The sequence below is a fragment of the Cricetulus griseus genome, chromosome 7 (assembly GCF_003668045.3).
Source record: "Cricetulus griseus strain 17A/GY chromosome 7, alternate assembly CriGri-PICRH-1.0, whole genome shotgun sequence".
Classification (NCBI taxonomy): Eukaryota; Metazoa; Chordata; class Mammalia; order Rodentia; family Cricetidae; genus Cricetulus; species Cricetulus griseus.
In genome coordinates, this window is record NC_048600.1 from 123441765 (window position 1) to 123453281 (window position 11517).

The window sequence follows — 11517 nt, forward strand, 5'->3', positions numbered from 1 at the left end:
TGAGACAGGACTCCTACTGAGCAAGGCTCCTTGATTTGGTCACACTCGCCCGACCAGTGATCCACAGGGACCCTCCTGGCTCTGCCTACCCAGCACTGGGATTACAGGTGAACGCTGTCAGGCTTAGCTGTTTTCTTTAAGGTTTATTTATTTTATGTGTATGAATGTTTGTTCACAAGCATGCGTGTGTATTTTGTGTATGTCTTGTGCCTGCAGATGCTAGACGAGGGCATAAGGTTCCTTGTACCTGGAGTTACAGATGATTGTGAATCCCCATGTGGGTGTTAGAAGCAGAACTAGGGACTCTTCCAAGCATAATTAGAACTTTTAACCTCTCATCCATCTCTTCATCCCCCACATTCAGATTTTTATTTGGTGCTGAAGAAGCAAACTTACATCCTCATGGTTTTGTTCTCAGCACTTTACCAACTGAGACCTCTTTACAGCTCCTTAAAAACAGGAATTCTTTAACTAGAAAACTGTTTCTTTAATAAAAGCCATAGATCACTTCTGGGGTCTTCTACCAGCAAACAACTGGTACAGCTCCATTCTGTGTTGAAAGTACTATATAAACACAGCCACAAAAGAAAAATAGGGAATTCAACCCTTTGTCTTGTCCCCCCCCCAACAAATAATGGGTGTTTGGAGGAACAAGAAACATTTTCAGGAGTAGATCTTTCCCAGCAGATAAAAAGGAGTCATTTTTTAAAATATGAGCCAAGAAATAATATTATGAATACCTGACTATTTTGTTCTTGTCATTAAGACATGACTGTCTAACAGAGTAAACCATGCTGTGTGCTCCACTTGTCTAGATGGATTTTATTGTGGTTTCAATAAAGGATGTCAACTAAAGTGTTAGGTAAGTAGCCTTTGATTTCTAAACCAAGGCAGAAATCCAGGTTTGCTCTTTGGTTCTTTATGCACGTATTCTTGGAACCCATGAATTTTGCCTTGAACTTTCATGGGGAAGGCAGGAAGAGCCACGGTCTGGACAAGACTTTTCATTTCATGTCAGTCACAGCTCTGACATTCCTGTTCTCTTCCACGTTAGCATGTAGCATGGCTGGAGGCCTGTATTTTGCTTCATTTACTGACCAAGTAGATGAATGCATGCACTTGACAATTTGACAAGTGTGCTATGTGTGCAGAGAAGGAGCTGCAGCTGGTGGCACTTAGCATTTTAATCTAGGAAATTTCTCACCTGTATGTTGCCTCACTTGACTAGGGTTTGTCAGGTCATGTCTGGAATGTAAATGTATTTCTGCCTCTTAGGTGTGGAAAAAAGCCACTGTAAAGGTGAGCTTTTTAATTTTCAGGGTCATGTATAAAATAAGGATGCAAGGCTTGCAGAAAAGAAGGAATTTTAAGACTGAAGCAGAGGGCAGGGCTGGGGAACACAGAGAAAAGACGGGGTCATGTCATCTTTGTCATGCTTTTCAGATGGAGAAAGGCAAGAGAGAGCTGAAGGTTTAAGTCAGCACGGCACAGCATTGTGTGAGACCGACAAGTGCTCATGGGTCTAAACAGACTAGGGGAGAATCACAAGAAATTCTTACATCTCTTGACCCTAAGTTGGCTTAATTGGGTGTTATTTTCTCACTGATACAAACAAACAGCTCATAGGAAGCAGCTTAATCTCATGGATGAATCATGGTTCAATGGAGTATGGTTCAATGTAAAATGAAAGGCAGGGGCACAGAAGAGTGAAGCTGCTTCCTAGTCACTTTTCTTGGGAACAAGAAGGAAAGGCCAGACAGTAAGCTGGGTTAGTCTTTTTCTTAAAAAAATATTTACATGGATATGCCTGCTTGTCTGTGTATGAGCCAGGTAAATTCAGTGCCCCATGGAGGCTGGACGAGGACACCAAGTCCATTGGAATTGGAATTACTGGTGGTTGTCAGCGGTCTGGTGTGGGTGTTGGTAACTGAACCTAGGTCTCCTGCAAGAGCGTCAAGGGCTCTTCACTGCTGAGTCCCTTTGCAGCACATAACCTACCTCCTTCAGTTAGACTCTACCTTCCCGAAAGTTCCAAAAGATGCTCAAACGGCATCACCTACAGTGGAACAAATGTTCAAATATCTGAGCCTATGAGGGGAGCGGTTCTTCATTTCTAGACTCTAGTAGCCATGTACATGTACGTGCTTGTGTTCTCTAAGTTATGTAGGTTGGAGCAAGCAAGCTCAGCAGTTAACTTATGGTAAAATAAAACATGAGTCAAGTGCAAGAAAAACTAATGGAATAAATCAAAAGTGCCAGTCATTCCTTCCTTCTGTGTCAGAGCCCTTTTTCCTGCTTAGTTTTTGTTAGAGTAGAGAGAGAACTGAACAACAAAGGACCCAGTGTAAATTTATGAAAGTATGCAAACTGATCTTGAACTTCCAAAGGCCCTAGACTTCATAGAAATAACATTTAGGCCCTTCTTCCATGTTTTTGCATCTGGAGAGGGGGGCCCCTTTGTGCAAGTGCTGAGTGACATCTTTGAGCATATTTCTTTCCAGTAAAAGTGGAAAATATCAACCAAGGTTTCAAAGGAAAGGAAATGTAATGTATTTTCTCATCAAATTTGGCATTATCTATTTAGCAGGCAGGCCTTTAATCTTCAGTGTGGTATTTTTCCATTGTATAATTCTGAGTGTGCCTTAAATCTGTCTCACCCTTTTAACTTCTTCTTTCTGAAATACGAATAGAGTTTGCATAAAACTTATCTTCTTTTCCCATTTGTTTCCTCGATACTTTTGATTATCACTTGCCAGAGTTCCTCTGGAGGAGCTTTCTATTTTGCCTCTGCAAATATTCAATGTAACACAGATAAAGCTTCTTTGTTAGCATGAATTCATTTATGACCTGGATAAAAAAGAACTTTCCGTGTCTGGCATCCTGGGAGGACCAAAATGATTGGAGTTTTGTTGATATGGACATATAAAATGAGAAAAGTGAAATCCTAGGTATTTTTTGTAAGTTCTCATTAAAATTTTTGAATAATAAGGAAAGTCAAACACTTTTGTTCCAGAATTTGGGGGTAGCAGACAAATCAGCATCCTTGCCACTATCCTTCTTTCCTAGAGCCTGAAGAATTGTGGGACTGATCTCTAGGAGTTAAACTTTAAAATTGCAGCATTATTGCATTGCTTCCAATAGAGATATTTGAAAACAAGCAAAGGGGAAGGAAAGTCTCCAGGGCTAGGAAGAATCAGGGTGCCCTGATGAGAGGCATTGGAATAGGGTGCATCAGTCGGATGTGCGAACAATGCAAACAGAACATTTGCAAAGCTAAGGATTCACAGCATCCTTACAAACAGTATATAGGACAAACAAGGAGAGACATTTTAATCACTCCGCATGCACTGGCAAGGTTATGTCTGTGACGGAGTCTTAAATTTTCTTAGAGTGGTTTCATGAAGTATTCACATCACATATCAAGCATCCTTGTTCATATCCTATGTTTACTAGTCAGCCTAATAAATATTCATTAATTAACTTTGTAGATCAGCTTTGAAAGAGGTAAGCTCATACTATATATTCACAATAAAGTCTGGTTTCTTTCGCATGCAAATCTGTACATTGAAATTCTAGTCTTGCATATAAAACAGGTGACTAGGTGAAGAAAAGTAATTATCGGAGATGAACCCAGATGAGGGGTGCCTGAGGCTCTGGTCCTCTCGGTGCATCTCTCTGGATGCTCCCAGTCAAGTTTGTAACCAAGGCAACGTCATGTGTCCTCATTCAGCTTAATGAGAAATGATTTTCTCATTCTTACATTAAACTTAATTCTCCTCTATTATTGACCCGTGTTGATTCCCAGATCACAGTGAGAACAGCTCTGGTTGATTCAGCTTCTCCTTTGCCTCCTCTTATAGTCTTCAAATTCTTTTCCATTTCTGATCCCTAATTTTGATCTTGTCATAAAAGAGGGACCCTCCCCCACAGGCCTACAATTGGAAGGATGTCAAAATTAGGTTCTAGGCTTTTTGTGTAGGATTCAATTGATATATTGCTCTTATAAATTTGTTTGAAATTCTTATGTACCCATCAGGACTTTTGAGATCATTATTTTAATGAATTTTACTTATTTTAATGACTTTTTGGTGTTGCCTATGCTTGCTTCAGATGGGTAACACCTAGTTGGATATTTCTTATGTTGGCTTTTGTTTCACATACTAGGATTTGTTCTGTCTTTATCCCATGTGTGCTGTTGGCTGACTTCTGCTCCATGCATAGATCTTGTTTCATTTTTCCTCCACTTGCCTTAACAGAGGAAGCAATGGTCATGCTGCTGCTGAACCAGGCTCCATCTTTGTTACCTCTTTCTTAATATAGCCCTGATATCACTGAGATTACAGCTTTTGGTTTTTCCAATCTTTGGAAAATGCCATTTGAAGCTATACAGTTCATCACGTCGAGGAAGGCATGGCATTGGAAGGCATGGTGGTAAGATCATGACTGATAACATTATATCCAGACAGGAAGAGAGAGGGGAGTGAAAGGGAGTGGGAAGGGAGAAGGAGAATGGAGGAATTCAGGAGAAAAAGAGAGAGAGACAAAGAGAGAGACAGAGACAGAGAGAGACAGAGACAGAGACAAAGACAGAGAGACAAATGGAGGCATAGAGACAAAAAGAGACAGACACAGACAGACAGAAAGAGACAGAGGCAGAGAGGGAGAGAGACAATCTGAGAGAGACAGAGAGAGACACACAGAAAGACAAAGGCAGAGAGGGAGAGAGAGGTTGAGAGAGAAAGAAAGAGAGAGGGAGAGAGAGAGAGAGGTATGGAGGGAGCAGGAAGCAGGGTGAGACTATCCTCAAAGCCGATTCTCAGTGACATACGTCCTCCATAACCTCTCAAAAAGTCCAACCAACTGGGGACCAAGTGTTCAAGCCTATGAATCTGTGGAGACATTTCTCACCCAAACCACCACAGCTCCCCCTTTACTGTGGAGGTCAACCAAAGATTAGCCAGAAGAAATTTGAGAAACCAATGACCTGGAGAATTTGAATACCAAATCCTGATAAAAACAACGCAACAGACAAGGGACTTTTGGGCTTTAGATTGCTGGTGAGAAGACTGGGACGGTGGGTAGTGAGGGTCTGTGGGTGGCAGAGACTCTGATAAACTACAGGAGCAGAAGGGTATCAGGGCTCCAGGATGGAAACTGACATCTGGGAACTATGCATTTTGGCAGCCATCCATCACAAAAGCCCCAGGGATCCCAGTGGAAAAATCACAGCACAATGAGCTAGGAGTGACCCATGTCTAGAACAGGGTGTAGATAAGCCACCTGGGGATGGAGTGTAAAGCCCTACATCCAGAAAGCCTCGCTCATACACCTGTTTTCCATCCCTAGCAGGTGTGGTGACATTATTCTGTTTTGGAAAACCTGGGTTGATTTTCAGCATATTTTCTTGGTGTCATATGAGGAATCTGAGTGTCAGTTTCAATTCGCATGAAATATCTGGGTTTACATGGTAACAAGGAGACTTTCTACTCTCAGGTAATTTTATATTTTCTAAACTTGGGAAATGGACCCGTGAAAATGTAGCACTTTGCTTTTACCCACTTCCAAAATGTCTGTAAAAATGATCACTCTCTATACTCCACCATCTCTGTTCCCCATTTATATTATTTTCCTTTGGTTTTAGGTGAAATTAATCTTGCCATTATTAGGTTTCTGTCAATCAGAATGCCGTGGTGGGAATGATGTCTATGGATTTTGTTAAGCCACAGAGCCCCCTCTCTCTCTTTAATAAATGACACATATTCAAGAGGAAAAAAACGTCACCTTTAAGAAGCTAAAACAAGTTGACAAATGTTTCTTTAAGTGGAGCTAATTGAATGGAATATTTTAAGACATTTCCATGGAAAATGTTACAGGACATCCCCAGAGGATTTCAGGGAACTTTTACAGCTATTTCCTACTCCATCGGCATTTTACGGGATCCTGTGGAAAGCAGGGGTGGTTAATTTCTCTTGGTTAATGGAGGGTCCCCAAAGCACAGACAGTTGTGTCCTGAGACAATGATGCTGGCTAGTGTTATTACCATGCATGGCTGGGCTCCATAAATGGCATGAAAAGGGGGCAGTTGGGTCTGGCACATAGGGAAATTCTTTGTTTTTTTACTGAATAAGCCTCACAAATGTGCTACCTAAGTCCTTTCGATAGTCCCCAGAGAGAAGTTGTTTTGAAAATTCTCACTTATACTAGAGGATTCTGTAATTCATATATTTATTTTTTAAAGATTATTTACATTATTTTAAAAGATTATTCATTCTGTTCATTTATGTGTGTGCACATGTGCATGCATGCATGTTCATACATATCTCAGAGAAAGCATGGTAATCAGAGGACAACTTTCTGGAATGTGTTCTGACATTTCACATTATTGAAGGGAGCATCTCTCATTTCTTCAGCTGGGCTTTGTACCCCAGGCTAGTAGGTCACAGGCTTCTAGCTGATTTCTCCTGTCTCTGCATTTTCTTTTGTCACTGGAGTTCTGGGATTGCAGCTGCACACCTCCATGTCTGTGTTTTGATTTGCGATCATCAAGGGATGGAACTCAGGTTGTCAGGCTTGCACTTTGACCAACTGACCTTTCTCTTTGGCCCTTGGTTGTGACATTTTAAATGTCACCAAGTGACAAATGATTGATTTCTTATTAATGTGAAGACATGCTGTGTGTAAGGGTTCTGAATGGCTGTTAGCTTCCAGTTTTGCTCATTTTCATCTGTCATATTTTGCTTCTAACATATGCATTGTAAAGTTGCCACTCTCAGGCCCATGGCCCTTTCTCTTTGAAGCAAACATCAACACATAGTTAATACAGGCTTTCACATTACCATCTCATGAAGATTTAGTGTTCTAAAATATTCAACGGATAGCACACTGATGTACCACAATCATGCAACTATTTTATGCCACTTTTTTCATTTGTATTCTGAACTCTTCAAAATGAATTTGCGATGTGCAGTAATGAGCGCTCGTGTGAATTAACAGTTGAGTGTCTGGCTTCTGGCTGAGAATTCACATGGTGTAATCACAGATGCCATTTAGAAGGAAAACACAGGAAAGCTGTGTTTTTTTAAGTCCTGACATTGAGACTGTGGTATCACTAGCATTCTTGATCTGTTTTCATGCTTTTCTACACTGTGTTCTCTTGCAGAGACATTGTAACTGGAGGGCTTACAAATAGTGCCGGAGAAATGAACCAATGGATAAAGGACTTGCTGAGTAAGTAGTAGGACTTGAGTTTAATCCCCATGTAAAGACTGGGCACAGTAGTGTGTGTCTGTCAGAGTAGTAATGGGAAGGCAGAGATAAAAGGATCTGTAGAGCTTCCTGGATGGCCAGTGTAGCCAAGCCAGTGAGCTCCAGGTTCAGTCTCAAAAAATAAGGTGGAGAGTGATTGAAGAAAGTACTAAGCTTTGATCTGGGCACAACTTTCATATTCACATTCATGGTGACACACATATCCACATATGGGTACACACACACACACACACACACACACACACACACACACACACACACACAAAGTGAAAAAGACAATCACTTTTCGGTTTGACTTTCGATTTCTCAATAGCTTCTTTTCCACACTGGGAATGAATTATGAGGTTTTATTCCATGTTTTGTGGGACAGAAAGTGTGTTTCAATGACCCACTTTGGTTCACAGATTCCTTTCTTCAAAGAGCCGATAGTAGAATTCCAGGATTGAGAGTTGTGAGTCTCATCTACTTCCTACTGGCAGAACTTTGTGGAGATTCATTTTGAAGCTGTTGCCCTCTTATAAAGAAGCCACAACACTGTGTACCCCCCCATCTGTTCCTCCCATTCAACTCTTTTTAATTTCATTAGAAAATTTTCTCCATCTTTCTTCCTTTTCTTTCTTCTCTTTCTTTCTTTCTTTCTTTCTTTCTTTCTTTCTTTCTTTCTTTCTTTCTTTCTTTCTTCCCCTTCCTTCTTCTCTACTTTTCTCTTCTCCTCTTTTCTCTTTTCCATCCTCTATTTTTCTTTCTTTTGTTCCCCCTCTCTCTTCCTCACTCTGCTTTCTTTTTCTTCTGCTCCCCTTTCTTCTCTTTCTCCATCTCCTTCATTTTCTTCCCACCTCTCTCCTCTCCCATCCTGTTGAGGGTAGCTGATGCAGTCTACCAGAATGATCTGAGTTCAGCTTTTCCTATCAACCAACTATCTATATCCTCTCTCACAGTAATATCTAGGTTATCGCCCAGTGATTACTTGTCTAGAATGCCACCTTTGGAGAAAAGTGGGATGTTTTTAGAATGGATTTTATCCTGGGCCCTTTTTTCTTTTGGGGAAAACTGTACCTGGACCATTGACAGTAGAATTCTATGCATTTGAATAATTTCCTTAGCATTTAAGTGAATCTGACTCAGTGGCAAGTTGGAAAATACATGAACAGTGACCACAGTCCATTCTGAGATCTCATGACAGCTTCCTAGAGTCATGAATCTCCATGCTCTTGAGAATGTATTTTCTAATGCTGGGACTGTAAGGGAGGAACCAAATTTTTGATTGATCATCTATATAGGAAAAAACCCACCTGATCCCATGGTGGAAGCTCAAGAGAGACATGTGAAATTTAAAGAAAGAGTAACAGTAAAGAGACAGAGAAGAACAAAAAAATAGAAAGAAGAAATGAAAAAAATAAAAAGATGAAAACTGAGAACTGGGGTCTGTCAGTTCCTTCTACAGAGTCTACTGAGTATTTTTCTTTCTTTAACAGTAGAATCAGGGAATAATTAACAGGGAAGTGTCTTCCAAAGTAGAGTTCCTACAGCCCAGAATACTGTATTACTGTAATAACCAAGTGATCAGAGAGTATGCCAACACTGAGTCTGTAAAATGGCCTGTGACTATATAATGGGGACATCTTCCTTTATTGTATAGAGGTTGAGACAGACTTCTCTCTGATGGGGCTGAGAAATTTGAACTTCCGAAACCATTGGCTTAGAATACTTTATTGTAATTTGAGATCTTCAGGAACACAACACCAAACCTACCCCACCCCCCAGCCTCTCTACCTCTATCAGATTCAGCTTAACATTGCAAGGATACATTTATGAGAGTTTCAAGGTCATGGAAATGGGTGTCAAATGATTTGATGTTAACTATCAGTAATCTGATCACAGGTGGTGACCATCAAGGATGCTGGTGTAGCGATCAGTTCGGTATGGTAGGCCCCTAGAGCAGAAGCAGTAAGTGGGAAATTAGGCAGAAAATTTGCAGAGAAATGTGACACAGCATTTGTCAACACTGACCCACCTGTTTTCATGTTTCTGAAAACTGGAGTGACCTCTACTGGGTATTCTTGGGTGTCTGACACCCAATGCAAATGTCTGTTTGGATTGATGGCATGCTCAAGTGTGACTATTTCTTTCCATTGGCTGTACTGCACTAGATGTGCACAAAAGACCAAACTGTAGCCAGCCCACAGCTGCTTATAGGGCGTGGACTGTCATTTTGGTCAAATTCCTGGACTGTCATCCGCCATCTATCACAAGCGTCAGTCTTCAAAGAGAGAACAGGAAAATAAACTTTGACTTTTGCAAGGGAAAAGAGCAGAGAATTGGTTCAGTGATATGAAATTTATTAATTATGCAACCCTTTTGGAGAAGAGATAGACATTTGCACTGTGTTTGGAAACACTAAGGAATTTAACACTTTAGATCCTGACTTATACACAATACACCCACAGGCTAATGTATGCAGCCCTATAACCTCCTCTGGAGGCACTTAAGCAAACTGAAGGTTCCCAGCAATTTCACTGCTGCCTCCTTATTGGTTGTGTTTGCAAAATGCCTTGCTGGACTTCTGTTGATTGCAAAATAAATAGGTCTCTGAGGGAAGAAAACAGTTAATCCATACAGCTTTCCCCCCCAAAGTATCAAAGCTAACTAATCAAAATACATACAAAAGAAAAAGAATTATTGACAGTGAAGGGGTTTGTGGGGGATTTTTAAATGTATTTGCTTTTACAAAAAGAAGATTGTGAAAAATATTACTATTTTTCTAGTTGAAGATGAATTTGATCATCCTGAAAGTATTTTGCCATTTGATAATTAAAAAAAGAAAAGCAAAGAAAACTTGGTCAGAAGACATGGCTCAGTTAGTAAAAGCACTTTTCTTGCAGAAGGAGCATCTAAATTTACTCCTCAGAACCCACATAAAAAAGCCAAGCATGGTGGCATTGGCTTGGGAATTCCAGTGCTGGGGAGGCAAAGGCAGGCTTACTCCTGGGGTTTGCAAGCTAGTTTACCTCATCTACTTGGAGAACCCCAGGCCAGTGAGAGATCCTGCCTTGAAAAACAAGTTGATGGTGCCTGAGGAATGGTCCTCAAAATTGTCCTTTGTCTTTCACATACACATGTATACACATATATATGAACATGTACACACATACACATATAAAGAAAAACGTAAATTTGAGTACTAATTTAATTTAGACACCTGTGAAGGCCACTAGACTGTATGTCCAAAGATACTGGGTTTTAGAGGCAGGATTATTTATTACTATTGTATTTTCATCTAGTTAGGTTAAAAGTTTACAAATAGTGAATATTAATGCTTCTTATAAGATTGATGTAGCATGTTCATGCTCAAGACACTGTATGTGGTTTCCCAACCACAATCCCTTTTGAAACTCATGTTCAGTGATGGTCCATAACATTGCTGTTGCTTCAATGAATGACCTTCATCCTCACTGAGGTACCAGTACTCTTAGGTATTGAGACCTGAGTCATAGGGTTTGGATGTGTTTTTAGAAAACTTTCATTGTGATAAAACACTCATGACAAAGAATTGATATTTTAATCATATTGAAATGTGTCCTTAGTAGTATTAAAATCATTCACATTGTTTAGCAACAGGTTTTTTTAAAAACTTTCCCTTATATTATAAAACTGAATTTCTGAATGCATTAAATAGAAACTACTCACTCACACTTGACAGTGCTTGGCAATCCTTTATCCTTACCACTTCTGTCTACCCACCCAATCCCACAAAACTCTCTTACGTGTTTGTCTATTCATTTTGACTGTGACCCTCACTGAGTTTTATCAGGGCTGTCTTTGTGACTCTGGGTTTGGAGATATCCCTTGTAGCTTGTTGGGCTGAAGCAGTGTGTACACAACTAAAAACAGTGATTTCTCATCTCACAGCATTTACTGACAGCCAATAGTTCAGAAGAAAAAAAAAAGGCCTTCTAAGACCGTCCCTCTTCTATGATTGACTGTTGAAAGGGTAAGTCTTGTGATAGGTTCAATGCAGGTAACTGCAGCTGTTATGAACTAATGATTGCCATGGTTATTTGAATCTAAAAAATGGTAAATCAATACCTTTTATGTAAGAGTTTTAATTTATTTATGCTTGGAAGTATACAGGTCATGGCAAAAAATACTTTTTCTTTCACAATGTCCAAACAGACCTCTACAAGAATTGAACACCAACCCCAGGATTATCAAATATGTTTAGACATAGGTCTATTTTTTTCTAAAGAGAAG

At 40.0% G+C, this 11517-nt stretch overlaps 1 long non-coding RNA gene across 1 annotated transcript; it reads left to right on the top strand.

Moving 5' to 3' along the window:
* Positions 1 to 5358: 5358 nt before the first annotated feature.
* LOC113836672 lies at positions 5359 to 11258 on the top strand. Its single transcript, XR_003487082.2, has 3 exons — positions 5359 to 5493; positions 7160 to 7227; positions 11176 to 11258. It is a non-coding gene; the product is annotated as an uncharacterized LOC113836672 (long non-coding RNA).
* The last annotated feature ends 259 nt before the right edge of the window (positions 11259 to 11517 follow it).